This window comes from Pocillopora verrucosa, chromosome 4 (assembly GCF_036669915.1).
Source record: "Pocillopora verrucosa isolate sample1 chromosome 4, ASM3666991v2, whole genome shotgun sequence".
Taxonomy (NCBI): domain Eukaryota; kingdom Metazoa; phylum Cnidaria; class Anthozoa; order Scleractinia; family Pocilloporidae; genus Pocillopora; species Pocillopora verrucosa.
The window spans coordinates 6,185,981-6,205,134 of NC_089315.1; positions in this window are offsets into that span (position 1 = coordinate 6,185,981).

Sequence of the window (19,154 nt, forward strand, 5' to 3'; positions counted from 1 at the left end):
AAATCGCAATTCGTGGGCATAGTTGAAAGTCGTGCTGGTAACGTTTTGTATCCTATTGCCGAAGATATTGCTGAAACGAAGTACGTAACCATTTACAATTAGGTCCTAAACGGGGACTTGCAGTAGCCATATTCCTCGTCCTAATAGATTTACTTGGACTTTTCGTTAAAACTACACAGATCTCCTTAATTTTTCTTTTTGTTTCTATGATATCCACCTTTGTTTATATTAAAAGGCACATTTTTAGTGCAACATGAAATTGAACAACGTTGCTTCGTTGAACAAGGTAACTTTACCATATCTCTCCTACATCATGTTAAATTTTTGGACTAAAATCTCAGATTTTGAACGCTTATATTATATTCATTCCATCACTTCAAATATTGTAGAATTCTTTTGTGCGTGATTATCTGTACTCACAGCGCTTTGAGGTTTTTGACGCCCTTGAATATTTTGTCAGGCAGAGCCTCGATTTTGTTCTCTGAGAGATATCTTAAATAGGTGGAATGGATAATGAAATAAATTTTAAAATACATTAACATAACATGATTGGGTAAGGCAATTTTTATTAAAGCTATAATGGAGTTAACATTAAAATAATATTACTGTGTACAGTGTGCGATTCAGATCATCATGGAGAAAGATTTTGAGGTCTAAGTGTACTTACAAATCGAACAGCTCCACTAAGCCCTGGAACTGATCTTCATGAAGTTTCTCAATTTTGTTGTAGTCCATTTTCCTGAAGAGAGCATCATGGGCAGTTTAGACTGAGATTAGCTCATGTGGGAGTGATATTTTTAGATCTGCTTTTTAAAGGTAACTTCTGTAGTTGAGGCAGGGAATGGCGATGTTTTCCAGTAAAATAGCTCCCAGTCTTTATATCTTAATCTTCAAAGAACACATGAGACATATCTATAATGATCTCAAGATTAAGCACAAAAACTCTCAAGTTTAATCCCATGGGCCTCGAACGAGGACTGTTGTTTAAAGCTGAAGTTGAAAAAAAATCATCATTGGTTCGCTTCCTGTTACAAATTACAACATTAGTGCCAGGGTAGTTTGATCCTGCAATACAACAAATTCTTAGATATTGTCAACTCGGATAACAAGGAAAACAAAACATTGGCCTTCCAGAGGTAAATTATAAAGTAAGTTGTCATTAACTAGGAAGCTTCTATAGTCATCCAGTGCTTTTATATTAAAGAAAATCCTATAACAATAATTAATAATTTTTTTTTATGCCAATATTTATCTTACTTACAGAAATTCTACCGCTGTAACGTTCCTGAAAATATACGGTGGCAGATTTCCAATTTCATTGTTTGACAAATCCCTGAAAACAATTATTACCACAGCTACAAAGATTTAGCTTATGATGGAACTACCAAACTCTCAGAAAATGTTGTTTACTGGTGCATTTGCTTTCCCTTTTCAGTTTATTTCCTCTAAATCCCTCAGACATATTCCCAGAAAAAAGGTTAATGTTTTAAATTCCAGCTCAAGAAGTTCCTAGCAAATTATCCTTGCTAAGAACGCTACGATAAAAAAATGTTTAATTTTTTAAGGGAAAACATTAAATGAAACATGTTTCATTTATACAAAATTAAAAAACGGGTAAATCAAGGGAATGTCATTCCCCGACTTTTTTGGGGGAAACCTCAATAACACAAAAACCGTAAAAAAAACAAGCCAAAAAAAAGGTAAAAAAACAAAACAAACCTGCGGCATAGAGATGAAATCCAAATGCAAAATTACTTTTCCGCTACAACTATCATCATCATCATCATTATTACTACTATTATTATCATTGCTATTATTATCATCATCAGCCGTTAGTTAATAGCTTATCATATTTTGAAAGAAGGTACTTTATCCTGCAAAAAAACAAATCTGGGAGTTGTTAAGGTTCCTATTTAAAAAGAAGCTTTTGAACTTTTACACCTCCTAGTACCTTAACATTACTAATCAAAGCACAAAAACCACATAAAATAGCATCCTCTAATTCAACTGACCAGATTAACAAATACAAGCTGGAAAAGTCATGATTTTTTAGCTGTGACGGCTATGTTTTTGTAAACAATATTTTAAAAATGATCATTTGGTTCTTCGCAATTATCTCCTTGGTTAAATTGCTATTTCACTCACAGATGTGTCAGCTTGGAAAGGCTGTTAAAAAGTCCGTCTGGTAGACTTTTCAACTTGTTATTTGACAGAAGGCTGGTTGGAATGACGAGACAAAAAAAAAGCATTTTCATTAAGTCTGCGATCTGAAATTTCCAAGTTAAAATACACAAAGATAGCGAAAGATGTTTTTCGTCTTGTCACTAATGTAGATAAAGAAAAAATTATCTACGGTGACGCTATCGACAATCCTGGTCTTAGCAGTATGCAGGACGAGTGTCATAGACTTCGTAATAGACCTCACCCACCGTAGAGTCTCAGTATAGAGCTCTGAAGGTCTGATTTTCAATTCCTCATAGGGACTCAGAAGTTTTTCTTTGTTACACGCTCGTGACAAGACGAAAAACATCTTTCTCTATTTTCTTTACTGAGATCAAAACTTACCATCTCTCTCATTCTATTTATCGTACATAAAGTTGCTAGTCATCAGAACCAACCAAAGAGCAGCATGTAGTCATATACGTACATGCAATGTTTGTCTTATAATACAGAGAATATTCAAGAGTCACTTCAATCATTTAGTTTGGTCAATATCTATAGCAAGAAAAGCAATTATAGGCCGCTGATAACTTGAAATTTGCGTATTCACTGAAATCTTTTCCCCAACATAGACAATGGCTTCCTCTCGTGTATCAATGAAGAGATCATTAAGCTCGTGATCTAAAAAAATATTCCAACATGGTTCAAAACAGAGATAGATGTCCCAAGAAAACAACTCTTATATTCATAACATGCATGAATTTCCTTAATTCATGTATGATCGTTGTCACTGAGACTGTAAATTCAGGAACAAAACATAATATAGGATGATTCAATTTCCATTTATGTGTTATCGGTGCAGATGGGACGATTTTAAATCACTTTCTTGTTATATGCTTTGATTAGTTAAAGGAAAGAAAATTACGATACTAGCAGGATCTGTGTAAAAACATACAAGCAATCACGCGCTGTAATTTTACAAAAGAGAGGAAAAATTTTATTAGTCTTAGGACACTCTACATAGTTATTGAGTTAAAAAAAGGGGAAAACTTGAATTAACTTACAGTAGGCTCATGTTTTTTAAATCTTGGAATAAATCAGGAGGCAATTCAGTGAAGTTGTTGTCTTGCAACCATCTGTGTTGAAATTTGAAAAAAAAGATGATCTGTATTCAAAATCTAATTAGTTTTCTTTAACAGTTATTTACCTCCTTGTCTTATGATCACTGAGGGGAAGGGAAGGAAAGAGAAAAAAACAAGAAAATGGAAAAACGAGTATAGACAAGGCGGTAGGAGAGGGGAATGCTGCTGCATTATGAAAACAGTTTTTCTTTGATAGCTGCATAATTTGATCCACAACAAAGAAAATAACCACATGTTACTTCTGACTATACAATACAACGCAATGGGATGCAATGCAAGACAAAGAAATACGATTCGGCCACGTCAATAAAACAATAAAATTTAACCAAACGGCTAATGTTCCTTAACTCGATGCAGTGCTATAAAATCAAAAGGGGTTCTCAGCTCTGAAATTTTAATACGTGCAAAGTCCTTTGCGTCAGAAGACAAAGTCTTGAGTTTCTCGTGCGACTTTAGTCAGAATTGAGACTTTTTGGCAACTTCACAGTTTGATTAACTATTTTCAAAACTTTTTTTCGTGCTGTTTGTTTATCTGTCTCTGTTTTATTTTCACAACATAATTCAGCAGGTCACGATATGTCCTGATCCAGCCAAAGTAATTAATAAATTTTATCATCCATAATTTTGTTTTTGGGATAAGGAATTCCTTCCACAACAGTATTGATACATTAACTTACAGTTCCTTCAGCATTGTCAAGTTTTTTGAAGGCACTTCCATTCAATGCTTTCATGTCGTTGCTATTCAGGCGTCTGCGTTATTTACCATATAAAACTGATCAATATTTTTTAAGATCCTCTAGAAGTTTATCTGTTTAGGTAGCGGTATTACTGAAACCTTTCAGGGCTGTTGTCGAAGACAGTTAAAGACGTTTTGAAATGTGAGCAAAAGTTGGCATCGCTGTCATCGAGTGAAGAGTGGTTTGTGCTAACTTCACATGTAATACTCATCTTACAATATTAGCATATAATTACATTTGACATAAATATAGAAATTTTTCATGATGGAAATTGGAATGATCTTATTTAATGAAAGCATTTCGTGATGCCTATTATACAGAGATTGAAATCTCATAAACGGTCAGTCCTGGACAAGTATCCAGAATGCAACAGTCGATGTATGATCTTCATGATGTTTGATATTAATTCTTAATTTGCGAAGCAAAACGAATAATCTGATAAATCTAATAAAACAACGACAACAGCAAAAAGCAGTTGGAGGCCTTTCGAAGTGTTGTGCAGCTGTTCTTAGATCAGATTTTCAGTCCGCTGGTGTGAAAATTGATCAGTAGTATCACAGGCGGCCCAAGCTCCAGCTGTGAGATGATCATCTTACGTATTAACGGTCATGGCCGAATTATAAGAGTTTGTATAGGAATATTTACGAGCGCTCTAAGGAATAAGAAAATACGTCAAATTCTCAAAAAAAATACCTCACCTCGCTTCCACAGCGTATTGCTTGTTATCTGACCGCTTACTTGGATGAAAAGAGCCCATTTGAGCGAGTTGTTCATTTCGAGGTTTTCAACGTACATAAGAAAAGCCCAAGGCTGAACACTCCATTTCCGAACGCCTGATCCGAGAAGCGAAAAATCCAAGCTCAAAATGACCGGGCGGCCACAAATCCAACGCAGAATCCAAGCACATATACTGTAGTTTCATTTCAATTGACTACAAACTCAATCTTCCCCGTGCAACCGACGCTAAGCCGCAGTTTGCTTCAAAAATTTCTAGTTTAGAGGTTTCTAACAGCCCGCGACCACATCAACCTTGACACACGACCGTTGAAACCCTACCTCCTTTTCAAACTGAGCCTCGGCGGGGACCACACCGTCAGTTATTATCAATAAATTGTTTTAGAACCATGGGTCCCCTCCGGTCGAAATCGATTAAGAGGCTATTGTTTCGATCGGCCAATCGAATTCGCCTTCGGAAATGTTTACAAATGTGTGATTATTTTCGTAGTCAGAGGAAACCCTGGCAAGGATTTATACCAGTATTCAATTTAGTTCTATCTGGACATACCTATTTTAATTCTGCTAACAAGACAACAGTTATTTCGCTTCGTCCGCACGAGAATGTGAGTCACAATAGAACAAGTCGCTCAGCCACGTAAGTATTCACTTTATTCTTAGTTGCCGGCTACGCTAAATTTCGCACTTCGTCTATGTGTTTCTTGCCAAGTGCCCTTGTAGATACTTATTTCTTTTACTTTAGGATAAAACAATAGCCTCTCGATCGATTTCGACCTCGAAATGAACAACTCGCTCAAATGGGCTCTTTTCATCAAAGTAAGCGGTCAGATAACAAGCAATACGCTGTGGAAGCGAGGTGAGGTATTTTTTTTGAGAATCTGACGTATTTTTTTATTCCTTAGAGCGCTTGTAAATATTCCTATACAAACTCTTATAATTCCGCCATGACCGTTATTGCGTAAGATGATCGTCTCACAGCTGGGCTTTTCTTATGTACGTTGAAAACCTCGAAATGAACAACTCGCTCAAATGGGCTCTTTTCATCAAAGTAAGCGGTCAGATAACAAGCAATACGCTGTGGAAGCGAGGTGAGGTATTTTTTTTGAGAATCTGACGTATTTTTTTATTCCTTAGAGCGCTCGTAAATATTCCTATACAAACTCTTATAATTCCGCCATGACCGTTATTGCGTAAGATGATCGTCTCACAGCTGGAGCTTGGGCCGCCTGTGGTAGTATTAACTATAGTTTAATTTCTTTTGTTCTTATATAGCTTCATATTATGAATACAAGATTTGCAAATTTTTTAATCTTACTAATGCTTGGATTGCATCACTCAGATTCGATCTTGGATTGTCTTTTCACAAAGATTAGATAAAAATCTAGGAGACACGGATCGCGCAGAATAAAAAAAAAAGTGTTACTTACAGTTGGGTTAGCTGTGTGTTCTTGTCGAAGATTCCTGGAGGTAGGTGGTGCAATTTTATTTCAGACAAGAGCCTATAGATTTAACGAAAAATTCAGTACAGCATCGTACAGAGCTTGGATGCTTATAAAGTAATAAACCAGATGACCAGTAGAATAAACTCAGTTTTGAAATGTAGCCTGAGGATTGCGTAGATAACTCAAACTGGTAATTATTGAATTTTTTTTTCTTTTTACCGTGAGACAATTTCTTTCAAAATCAGAATGGTGCAGCTATGCACATGTGTTTTAAGAGAAGTAGTCAGTAATTTTCAAGAATCTAGCGACAGAAGCAAAAATTCAACTTCTTTTTTATTGGCTCCAAAAGACCCTTTTGGTGAACTGTTTTCAAAAAAAATATCCAAAAGTTCCAGTGAGTTTCTATTTTGGCAAAAAAAAGGAAAGTTCGAAATCGGCCAAAACGTACCTAATTTGCATAATTTCTATCGGGCTTTCAGTGCATTTTCACAACGTTCGTACAAGACAACGAAAAATTATCTTGGATTCACTTTTTCATAACTTATTTTTCATCCCTTGGAATAGCTATCTAACTATACTTCATCTCCAACTAAACTTTCTTTCGTTTGTAACCACCACCCGCGTAAAGTACACTATGTTTTGTATTCCGTTTGTACGCTGAATTTTGACATATTTCAGACGACCATAACATCGGGGATATACAAATGTACATAAAATAAAAGGGCTCTTTTCAACGAGAAATTCTTATTGTTTATCATGTAAAAATATTACTTTTGGCCCGTGAAAAGCGAGCACGCCAAACCAAAATGGACAGCGTGCATTTTCACGGGGTTCGTCTATTTTCTTTTCTGTACTCCTATTACTAATCACACACTATTGGGACAAAACTCGACGTGTTTGGTCTCTACTTCTGTTTTGATTCATTTAAATATATCAATTTTAACTTCAAAATTACCCTACCTTTATTGTTAAGAGAACAAACCACCGTTTTAGGTAAAGTTTTTTAGTTTATTTTTCTCGAGTGCTAAATAAACCAAGCGCTGTTTACAAAGCTACCGGCTCTGTCGACGTGTTTTTAGCTGAAATTGGCCCGTCGCTTATATTGTTCTTTAATTTATAATCTATCCCACTGGCTGTACAATGTTGTTGTAAATACGTGAGCGTGAGCTAAATAAAATCTTTGCACACATAATCTATTCGAAACATGTAGTTGTCGCAAGAAAATACTCGCTTGTGCATGAACCTCGTGTATACATTCGGTGTTTTGCTCGGTTGCCTTTATAGATTTCCACCACTCTCACTGTAATTGAGAGCCTGTTTACATGGAGGTGGGGGACCCCAGGTAGGTGAGGTAACCCGCCTAGCCGTTGTCGAAAAATAAAACGTGTTTGCATACAATCTTACAACTCCAGGGTGCTGGGGTGAAGTTTATTGAGGTTGTTGTTGCGCTTGCCATCAGGGAGTTTTAGCATAGGCGAAAATGCACGCTGTCTATTTTGGTCTGGCGTGCTCGCTTTTTACGGGCCAAAAATAATATTTTTACATGATAGACACGAAGAATTGCTCATTGAAAAGAGTTCTTTTGTTATGGTCGTCTGAAATATGGCAAAATTCAGCGTACAAACGGAATACAAAATATAATGTGCTTTACGCGGGTGGTTACAAACGAAAGAAAGTTTATTTGGAGATGAAATATAGTTGAATAGCTATTCCATGGGATGAAAAATAACTTATGAAAAAATGAATCCAAGATAATTTTTCGTTGTCTTGTACTGAAAGCCCAATAGAAATTATGCAAATTAGGTACGTCTTGGCCGTCTCAGCGTATAATCATAATATCAGAGAGAACTTTTTTTCTTTCAAGCTAAAAATGGAACCTAAACAGGTCACGTTATAGTGAGTGAGTGAGTTTTAAACTATGAAGACAAATATCTTTTGATGTCCCCAATAGAGGAAAATCTACTTACAGCCAAGCCAATTTTGTATTTGTAGCGAAAATGTCAGATGGCAAATTCTTCAACGGGTTATTAGACAAGTCTCTAAAGATTAAAAGAGAACAATAATTAGAAGTGTAACTAGGAACTTTTTTAATATTGCCCTTTTTTATGCCGTCAGTTTGGGATTGTCAAGTAAACCATCTATATGAATAAAGGATTTGTCATACTCAAAGAAGAATACAGAAATGAATGTTTATCCTATTAACAACAAGTCTCTAAGAATCAAACATCTTGGGAAATGAAAATTTTCAACCCCCCTTCAAATTTTACATGCAGTTAGGCACTCAGGAGGGATGCACAAAAATGCACTTTTTAAAGGTTGCAGCACTCTTGTTGCAATGGTAACAACGACTACTTGTTCGAGGCCTGGGGCCTCATTTTCATACAGAAGCATTGCAAAAAAAGAGTGAAATGTTTATTTCTCTATCTCAAGGTAAATACAACATTACAAATTAGCACTTCTACCATACATAGTGACATTATTCATCTTCACATTGATTTATTAAATTTTCCCTGGGAGTGAATGTGAACACACCTATAGACTATTCATCTCGGTACAGTTTCGGTCATTTTTGTTGTCGGGTAAAGCAGGGAAAACGTTTATCTGAATTTCTCCAAAAGTACAGCGATTCTGGAGCTGAAACTACCCACCTAGCTGGTTATAATATTCTAGTTTATAAATAGGTAAAAATCTCTGCGGGCCTGCCTCTACTTTTTATAGGGGCAGTTCGCGAAAAAAGCTCAAAATCAGAGATTGCTTAATTTGGCGATGTTTACATCTAATGTTCTCAACAACAAATGTTTCAGACAAATGAAACAAGCGAGGCTTTGAAAGAATGTTATCTTATGAGCAATATCACGAAGAGAAATCTTGCCTCTGGTTGTCATCTTTTAAAAACAATTGATCAACATTCATGGAGGACTGCTCGACGTAACTACAAACATATATTTCAAATCGTGTGCATGTCATCTAGATTCCGAGTGCTGCACCTTCTTTCATGGGAATTTGAGTAATCCGAAATCCTCTGAAGATACACTGTTATGCTTGTATGTCATTTGAAATATGTTGAAGTCGGCTGATCTACACGAAACCATCCTCACACCAGTCATTTGTCATAAACATGTATATTATCACGATGGCGTGACGTTGTATTTCTCCGTGAAGTTTCCATCGGTCGCTCCAAAGAAGACGAGAAATGGATATTTTGTAGATTTCTTCGCTTTCCGAAGTAAAAACAACCAAATAAAAAGAGGAAAACTTCGATTAAACGCTCGTAAACACTGAGAATCTGAGAGTATAAATCGTAACTTGTCAGTGGCAGTACCACATATAAAACCCAGTTGCAACAATAGCAATTTGAACGACATAGGCATCTCCTCACAAAGAGAAGATTCTGGCAGTTATCATTTCTTTGTGACAGGAACTAAGATATTTCGAATCATCTGAAAACTGTCAGAAAACTGTTATAAAATTTGCATAAGATATGATGAGGAGAGACTTATCACCGCCGCAGTGCAATCGAGTCAATCAATGTTTCCTTCCATGTCTTGATAAAGAAAAAAAATCATAAGAAAGTTCGAAATTAAAGATTTAATGAAATCATAATGTCATAATTCCACCTTTCAAACGATTTATTATCCACACGTAAATCACAATTTGTGAATTGAAAAAAATTCCCCATGGTTAATATGTAATCTGGATTGCTTCATGTCCTTCAGGAAAAAGAACAGCGATTTCATCACCATTATTTTCCATACTTTTCTCCAGGAGATATCTTACAAGATTAAATAAAGATGAATATAGCGTAATCTCCCGGTGATTTACACGAGTAGAAGTCAAAGGTCTCTTTAATTTTCCCCTGAGGTGGCCGGCTCACCAGGAAGAAAAAGGAGATCGTTCGGTCCAATAAAGTTAGTCTGTAGAGATTATCAAGCTAATAACTGAGAAGGTTGTGCTCTTTGGTTCATCAGTAACAGCATTAATTATTTGAGATCTGTATTTCTCGGTCCAAGCGACACCAAAAATAGTTCCTTTGTAATTTTGTAAGCACTTTCTATGGCATTTTATTGTCAAGGGAAATATATCTCAAGGCTCAAAGCCCATGTAATGTTCGAGCATGTGAAAGACTCCCTGAAAAAAGGTAAATTTTTGGAAATTGATTGTGATGAAATCCCTGTTCCGTTCCAGGCATAATGAGTAGTTCAAAATCTCCACCTTGTGATAATTTTCGCGCGAATCGTACAAATTGCTATTGTGGCGAATGAGTTTTACATGTTGTACTGCCGCTGACAAGTTGCGATTTCTGCTCTCAGATTCTCAGTGTTTACGAGCGTTCAATCGAAGTTTTCTTCTTTCATTTTTTTGGTTATTTTTACTTCAGAAAGCGGAAATGTGTTGACATATATCGAAAAATGTCCATTTCTCGTCTTCTCTGGGGCGATCGATGGAAACTTCACGGAGAAATACAACGTTACGCCATCGTGACAACGATTGGAGGTCAGCGGTCATCATGGCGGGAAGAAGCAAAATTTTTAGTTCGCCTATACTTTGGTTTCTTTTTGGCTTTTCTCTGTACATATTGGCATGTTCAAGTGGCAAAGATGCACACATCGGATTAGATATGCGCCTCGTCAAAGTAAACAAGCAAAGCTGGGATAATCATTGGTTTTTGAAACCGATATCATCCATTTTGTTTCGACTCAATATCCGCCATATTGGATTCGTGTGGAAAGCTCGAGTCAGATTCAGGAATTCGAGAGTCAACTACTACAGCAACTCCGATGCAAGCTTCAACTTTGAATATTTACAACTATGTGGCGACATATGTCCTAACCCGGGGCCTGCTTCCCCTCTGTTTGATGCACTTCACGTGGTGAGAGACAATGGAAAGCAAGGAGTATCCATCGGTCACTCGAACGTGCGAGGCCTCCGTAAGAACCTCCCCGAAGTGAAAATACTTTTACAGCATACCAACCTGGATATCCTAACCATTTCTGAAACGCATCTGACACAAGATATAAGCGATAACGAAGTAAACATCGATGGATACCGAATTCTGAGAAGAGATAGGTCACACAAAGTAGGAGGCGGAGTCGCTATTTACTTTAACATTAGCCTAGATTGTGTACGTATATCCAAATATGACAACGACGGCATTGAAGCTCTCTGGATTGAATTGAAAGCTCACTCGCAAAGATTACTTGTGGGTTGTGTATATAGACCTCCTGACGTTACATCTTTCTTTGATGAATTCAACCAAGTATTGAGTACAATTTGGATGTCTCGCAGGAATGTTGTGATCGCTGGTGACTTCAATTCAGATCAGCTTGCTACTAATGGAAATGGTGCGAAATTCAAACGCATCTTACAATCTTATAACTTTTGTAACATCATAAAAGCACCCACAAGAACCTCAGCACATTCTAACACTTTGATCGATCTGATTTTGACTATCAATACCTCAAAGGTCTCAAAGTCTGATGTGATTGAGTATTGCATAGCTGATCACAAATTCATCTACGTTATCTACAAGCTGAAGATCAGGAATCCAAAGCCTTTTATTAAATATGTCCACAACTTCAAGAACGTGTTGGAAAACCCGAAAGACTTCAAACATGACCTGGAAAGTGCTCCCTGGTGGGTCTGTTCCACCTTTGAGGACTTGGATGACATCACTTGGGCTTGGAATTGCATGTATAATGTTATTGCAAGCAGTCACATTCCCTTACGTAAAGCCAAGGTTAGAAAAAATTCACTACCTTGGATGAACAGTGAGATCCGGAAAGAGATGAATAAGAGATATAAACTTCTGAAAGCCTGTGATGGCACACCCGCTACTAATAAACTCTGGGTTGATTACAAATCCTCTAGGAACAAAGTATCTAAGATGCTACGACGTGCTGAAGCTCAATATTGGAAAAAGAAATTTACAGAGACCAAGGACTCAAAATCTTTCTGGAAAACTGTGAACGAGGCCACTGGAAAACCTAAGAATAAACATATTGGCCCCCTCAGAGATGCTGAAAATAAGGAAATCACAAATGACTACGAGAAAGCTGAACTGATTAACTCTTACTTCATAAATATTGGCAAGGAACTAGCTGAAAAATTCCCCGAAGCTGATGAACCCCATCAATTCATGTACAGAGTTACCCCCACTGTGCAGGTCTTGGAGGTCAACATCAACAAACTCAAAACTGATATCAAGACAATTAAAATTAACAAAGCATCTGGTCCTGATGGCATCTCTTCTCGTAGCTTAGCTATTGCAGGAACATCCGCCCTAGAGGGCATTGTAACTGTTTTCAAGAGCAGCATGGCTCAGTCCAGCTTCCCTAACACATGGAAGATTGCAAAAGTTAATGCAATCTTTAAAAAAGGAAACCCAGCAGATGCTTCAAATTATAGGCCAATATCACTTTTAAGTATCCCCAGCAAGCTGCTCGAAAGCCAGATCTGCAACATAATTGATACCCATCTGAACAGCTGTGGCATAAAAAGCTGTAAACAGTGGGGGTTTAGCAAGGGACTATCGACTGAAGGAATGCTTACCTCTATGACTGAAGGATGGAAGACAGCAATTGACAATGGTCTGACAGTTGGAGCAGTCTTTATTGACTTCCAGAAAGCTTTTGACACTGTCCCCCATTATATTTTATCGCATAAACTACACGCCATTGGAATATCAGGATCTCTTCATGAATGGCTAATGAGCTATCTTACTGATAGATGTCAATTTGCTGAAGTTAATAATTGCAGGTCGGTCACTGACTATGTGCGATATGGAGTCCCTCAAGGCTCGCTTCTTGGCCCCCGGCTCTACACCATATATGTTAATGATCTCCCTGACCACATCGACTCGGGAGATCTATACATGTATGCAGATGACACTACAGTTTACTGTATTGGACCAAATGTTGACCAGGTTATGTTGTCACTAAATAAATCATTGGAGCAAGTTCTCCTGTGGAGCATTAAGAATCAGCTAACCATCCACCCAATTAAAACTGAAGCAATGATACTAAGTAAAACCTCTTTTGTTGGGCCTATACCTCCCCTCCACTTTAACACTGGCCATATCGACCTGGTTAATTACACCACTTGTCTTGGAGTTAAAATTGACAATAAGCTGACATGGTCTGTGCACATTGACTCAGTGAAGAAATCTTTTATGCAGAAGGTTGGAGCGTTGAAGAGAATGAGAATCCTTCCGAAGAAGGTTCTCGAGGAAATATACTTTAAAACAATTATCCCCAGTGTAACGTATGGAATTTCGGTATGGGGAAATTGTTCTCCTTCCGCACTGAACTCTCTAAACCATATTCATGCAAGAGCAGCTCGTATTGTGAATAACCTCGACTCAACGATGGCAGATGACACATGTCTCATGAAATCCGACTGGCTGCCCATCTCTTACTTCTATAAAAAATCTGTACTGTTTCTCTTGCACAAAGTATATTTTGGAACAACGACCCAGTCGATATGTGAACTGTTTTCTAAAAGAGTTTCTTCTAGATCTTCTCGTGTTCCTAACCAATTTAATGTCATTAGATTTAGATCAGAGACCGGCAGGAACTCCCTACGATACAGAGGTCCTGTTATTTGGAATTTTGTAAATAGATTAGTTAAAGTACCTGAAAGTTTTTATTCTTTTAAACAAATTTTACGTAAACATGTTAAGACTATTGACAATTTTTCATTTGAGAAAGAGGCAACAGTAGTTGCCAACAGAAAGGACCATTTCATTTACTTTTAGATTTATATGTTAGTCTTAGTGAACACCATTTTATTTGTATATAGTAGTTCTAAGTTATTATTGCAATTTTTATATATATGTAATTCTTAATATTTAGTATAGTAGGTCCACATCAGCCCTTTGGCTGCCTTTCACACAACCTACTTATCAAATAAAGAATGTATGTATGTATGTATGTATGTATGACAAATGACCGGTGTGAGGATAGTTTTGTGTAGATCAGCCGACTTCAACATGTTTTAAATGACATACAAGCATAACAGTGTATCTTCAGAGGACCTCGGGTCGCTCAAATTCCCATAAAAGAAGGTGCAGCACTTGGAATCTGGATGATATGCACATGATTTGAGGTATATGTTTGTAGTTACGTCGAGTAGTCCTCCATGAAGGTTGATCAATTGTAGTTTAAAAGATGACAACCAGAGGCAAGATTTCTCTTCGGGATATTGCTCATAAGATAACATTATTTCTTGCATGTTTCATTTGTCTGAAACATTTGTTGTTGAGAACATTAGATGTAAACATTGCCAAATTAAGCAATCTCTGATTTTGAGCTTTTTTCGCGAACTGCCCCTATAAAAAGTAGAGGCAGGCCCGCAGAGATTTTTACCTATTTATAAACTAGTATATTATAACCAGGTAGGTGGGTAGTTTCAGCTCCAGAATCGCTGTACTTTTGGAGAAATTTAGATAAACGTTTTCCCTGCTTTACCCGACAACAAAACCGACCGAAACTGTACCGAGATGAATAATCTATAGGTGTGTTCACATTCACTCCCAGGGAAAATTTAATAAATCAATGTGAAGATGAATAATGTCACTATGTATGGTAGAAGTGCTAATTTGTAATGTTGTATTTACCTTGAGATAGAGAAATAAAAATTTCACTCTTTTTTTGAGTCGTTTTTGTATGAAAATGAGAACAAGCAGCCGTTGTTACCATGGCAACAAGTGTGCTGCAACCTTTAAAAAGGGCATTTTTTGTGCATTCCTCCTGAGTGCCTAACTGCACGCAAAATTTTAGGGGGGTTGAAAATTTTCACTTCCCAAGATGTTTGATTCTTAGAGAGACTTGTTCTTAAACGCCCTTAACATAATTCGTCTCCTTACATGTCCCAATGTGTCACTTAATTTACCTACACTTTACGTTTACCCACGGTTAATCCTTTAGGAATTAAGGATCATAATTACAGATACAGATACTGACTCTGAGTCTACCAAATAAAACATCGTACTTCTGCCTATTCTAAAAGATTAAATATATAGTTAGCAATGATACAGATTAACATGGATTCCGTGTCACAAATATAATAAAAGGAAAATTGATTACAAAATTGTGGCGGTTTTTTAGACTGAGTTATCGTAAGTTAAAACTCTGTCGGCTATGACGCTTGAGGCAAGTTGTGAGGTAGCTATTTTACAACACTGCATTACTGTAATTAGAGTTTCACTTGAAAAATTATGTGTGGAGAAGTGGAATTATGATCTTACTCTCATTATTTCTCAGATTATACGAAGTAAGGTCGTTTCTTTCAATGAAATTGGATCTTAAATATTCTTTAGGCTTGCTTTTTCCTCTTTCAGTTTTTTTTGTAGAGTGGCTTTGTATGATGTCAATTTGCTTTCCATCTTCGCCGAGTTTATGCTTATCGGTTCAAGGCAGAAATTAAGCACTCTCGCAGTTTCTCCGACGATCACACTTTATGACGAGCTATGCCACTGTTTGACCAAGGAAGCTTATCATGAGAAAATTTTAAGGCGAAATTTGGAGCTGAAGTCTTTGACAAGTAGATTATATAATAAAATGAACTATTTTTAGAAAGGAAATTCTCGTTGAAAACACTAACTTCAGAACACACTAGATTCGGAATACACTTCAAAAGATTTCTTTGATAGTTTTCATCGCTAGCGAAATTTAAATATTTTATAAATGGGAATGACATGTTGTGTTCAGCAGAAGTGAGGACAGAGATGTAACACAGGGGTAGGTGGGTGGAGTCCATGATTGCATTTGACCTACATTTCTACCCCAATGTACTTTCAGGAGAAGTAAACTTTAAGTTTACGAAGATAGAACATTCATATTTCGTAGCTGATTTCATTTGGAGGCAAGACATCCCTGCTCGTATGCGCTTGTATTCTACCAATTCGCGATGGATTTGTGACGCCTCCCTTACAGAAATAAGACTGACTCCATTCTTACAGCCTTATGAGCTGGGTGTTATTACTGAAAATTCCTGATGGTAATTTCTTCAACTGATTGTTGTCCAACGTCCTACAAAAAGTAATAGAAAGGGATGTTGGTTACAATGTGCACAAACTATATATTCTTGAAAATGTCATGTTTTTTTTCATGTTCTGATCTGCTAACATAGCCATTTTGTCCACGAAGGGAGGGGAGGGTAAGATACCAAGAAACAAAATATCTGGACACTTCTGTTTAAGTTTACATATACAGTGTCTTCACTTGTACCGGCACAAATAATAAAGTCCTTCTCTGTTTAAAGCAGCTTGTTTAAGGCTTCAAAATCCTGGAGGTAAATACCTTAGATTGTTGTTGTTTAAACCTCTAACACTAAAAAACAAGGCATTCATTAAGTTAAAGAGTCTACATGTAAATGTCATTATTTGTCAAGTTGTTAAAGCGTTTTCATTAACTGCTAGAAGACTCTTACTGAGACTCTTACAAACCTTTTTAATATAATTATAGTTTACAATCTTCATCCACGTGATTGCCATGTGAAGAAAGCCCGTGAAGAGTGTGGTGTTTAAAGTTAGAAACCAAATTTTGTTAGCAAATTAAGGGAAAGCGGAAAAATTATGCCTCAGAAAAATAATGAATAATTTATAGTACGATTGAAGAAGGACTGTGTGACTGAGCAATCCTTTTCAGTCACTCAAAGCCAAATGTTTGCCTCTTCACTTATTTGTGGACCGAACGCCGACAGATCGTAGCACTGTTACTTTTAACGAAATATCTGTTTTACTGGAAATTGTTTTGTTTTAGGTGTTGATAAAACTTTCTTCAGCACTGTCTGGTAAATTCTACTTAGAAATAATCCTACACGCAGCAAAAAAACTTTGAACGGTATAGCATAACATACTTCATAGGATTTAAAGATACTCTCGTTTTGTATTCCAAAATTAATTTCATGTCACTATTTTAGGGTAATGCAAAACAAAAATGTGAATAAGTACTAGGGATGTTGCATTCTCTAGTGGCTCTGGTAGATCCTGGATGTCTGGCAGTGTTCTTAGAAATTAATTCTAATGATATTTTAAGCTGATCTGAGGTAAAAGCTGCGTAGCATCCCTTTGGCTGTATCTGAGGAATTCTGCCAATTGAACTTTTTAATTGACCAAATCAGACACCTTCTCATAACGAATTCTTCTTGATACTCTCCTGAGCCTATAGCCGCTCTTAGATGGTTCTTCCCTCCCATTGTTATAATAATATCTGTCATGTTAAATACTTCTTTCACACTTTCTTTCTTGCCCGACTTGGCGATAATCCATCACTTCTTGTCGTTTGGGAAGAAGCCCAAATCTGTGTCACATGTCTCACCATCTTTAGATTTCTGTGGTAGAGCCTGCCCCACCCGCACCATCAGCTAACCAGCGCTGTTTTGCTGTGGACAACACTTGTATACTTGTGATCAGAGGCCGGATATCGATGCTAGGGCCACAAAGAGCCATAGCGACTAAATCGCCCTGTGTGGTCCCTTCTACTCGGTGACAGGATCTCTTTACCGCCGGTGATAAGCTAATACTTGTCTCTAAATCTTGGTCACGAAAGTAGTTACAATGTTTGTCGTTGTTTTTATTGGTTTTGTAATCGGTCCTTTGAGCATCACCACACGCATATAAAAGCTGAGTAAGTGTCGCTTTAAAGCTGTTTTCCCTTTGACTTCGATTGACTTTTATCGAGTGACGTTTCTTGAATCTTAACCCTTGGCTCAAGCAGGACCAATAAGTGAGTACTCTCCTTATTTTGCTTCAGTTACTTTTAATAAATATAGAGAAAATTCACAAAAGAGCATATTTCTTTTATTCTGGTCGTAAACAGGCCAGAATCAGAAATTCGGTTTGGTTTTTCCTCCACAGGAAAATGCACAATAAGTGCATAAACCTAATGCCAGGAATCGCTTTAATTGTTAACTTACTGATAAAAAACAACAACCTTGGGAACAGTTAAAGTTTATCGGCTAATTGTTGTACTTCGATTAATTAACTCAATTATTTTAGGTAAACATTGGCGATGAGATCGATCAGTAGATTACTTTAGCAGACGAAAAAAACATACTTTCTAACAAAAAAGACCTGTGAAAGTCACTGCCACGTATCTTTAATTTTAATCAGTCCAAATACTTGCGGTTCATAAAATGCCTTCTATGGTAAATCGTTCCGGGGCAGAAAACTTCAGAGGTTTGGTGTCTGATGTAAGCGAGATAAAACCTTGTAAAGCAAAGATCATCGCGATCAAAGGCAAATATTTATTGAGCAACTGTAAGGAGTAACTTGACATAGGGGTGGAAAATAAGAGAATTTGGCTCGGCAGGCAGAGAAAGATTTGAATCGCAGCGTTAGAGTTTGATTAATTTTGCAACCGGAAATTTGATAAACTCAGAGTTCTATTTAAAACTGGCTTTGTAGAACCCCCGAGGTATGCGTTTATTATTCTGTAGAGTTGGATGGTTACCATCATTTTGGATTTCTCCTGAACTCAATCTAAGTCACAATGTGACTTATTCCTTTACTGTTGACTTTACCGTGGTACTTACGTTGGTCTCCGGATTTTATCTAGCGATTTTAGTATTTCCAATTTGTCATGGCATCAAGTCTTAAACTCCATAACTCTCCATGTTAAGTTAACAATGAAAAGCAATCAAATAGGATTTTGCTAAAAGCTGCAAGGCCTTCAACTCGTTCCCTCTGAACCGCAAATCCGACCAGAATATGGGCTCTGTGTAGCCTCTTGTTTTTCATGTTCTACATAAGGTCCTAAAACATACCCGGCAACAAACTCGTTTTGTTCAAGATCCGATGTTTTCTCCTTGGTGTTCCATATTAATGCTCAAAACAGGTCAACGAGCAGCCCAATCATACATGTAACGGGTAAAATTATACTCGGTCATATAGTGTGGTCCTCATAATGGGCCAGACAACATTTCGGAGGTAAGGGTTG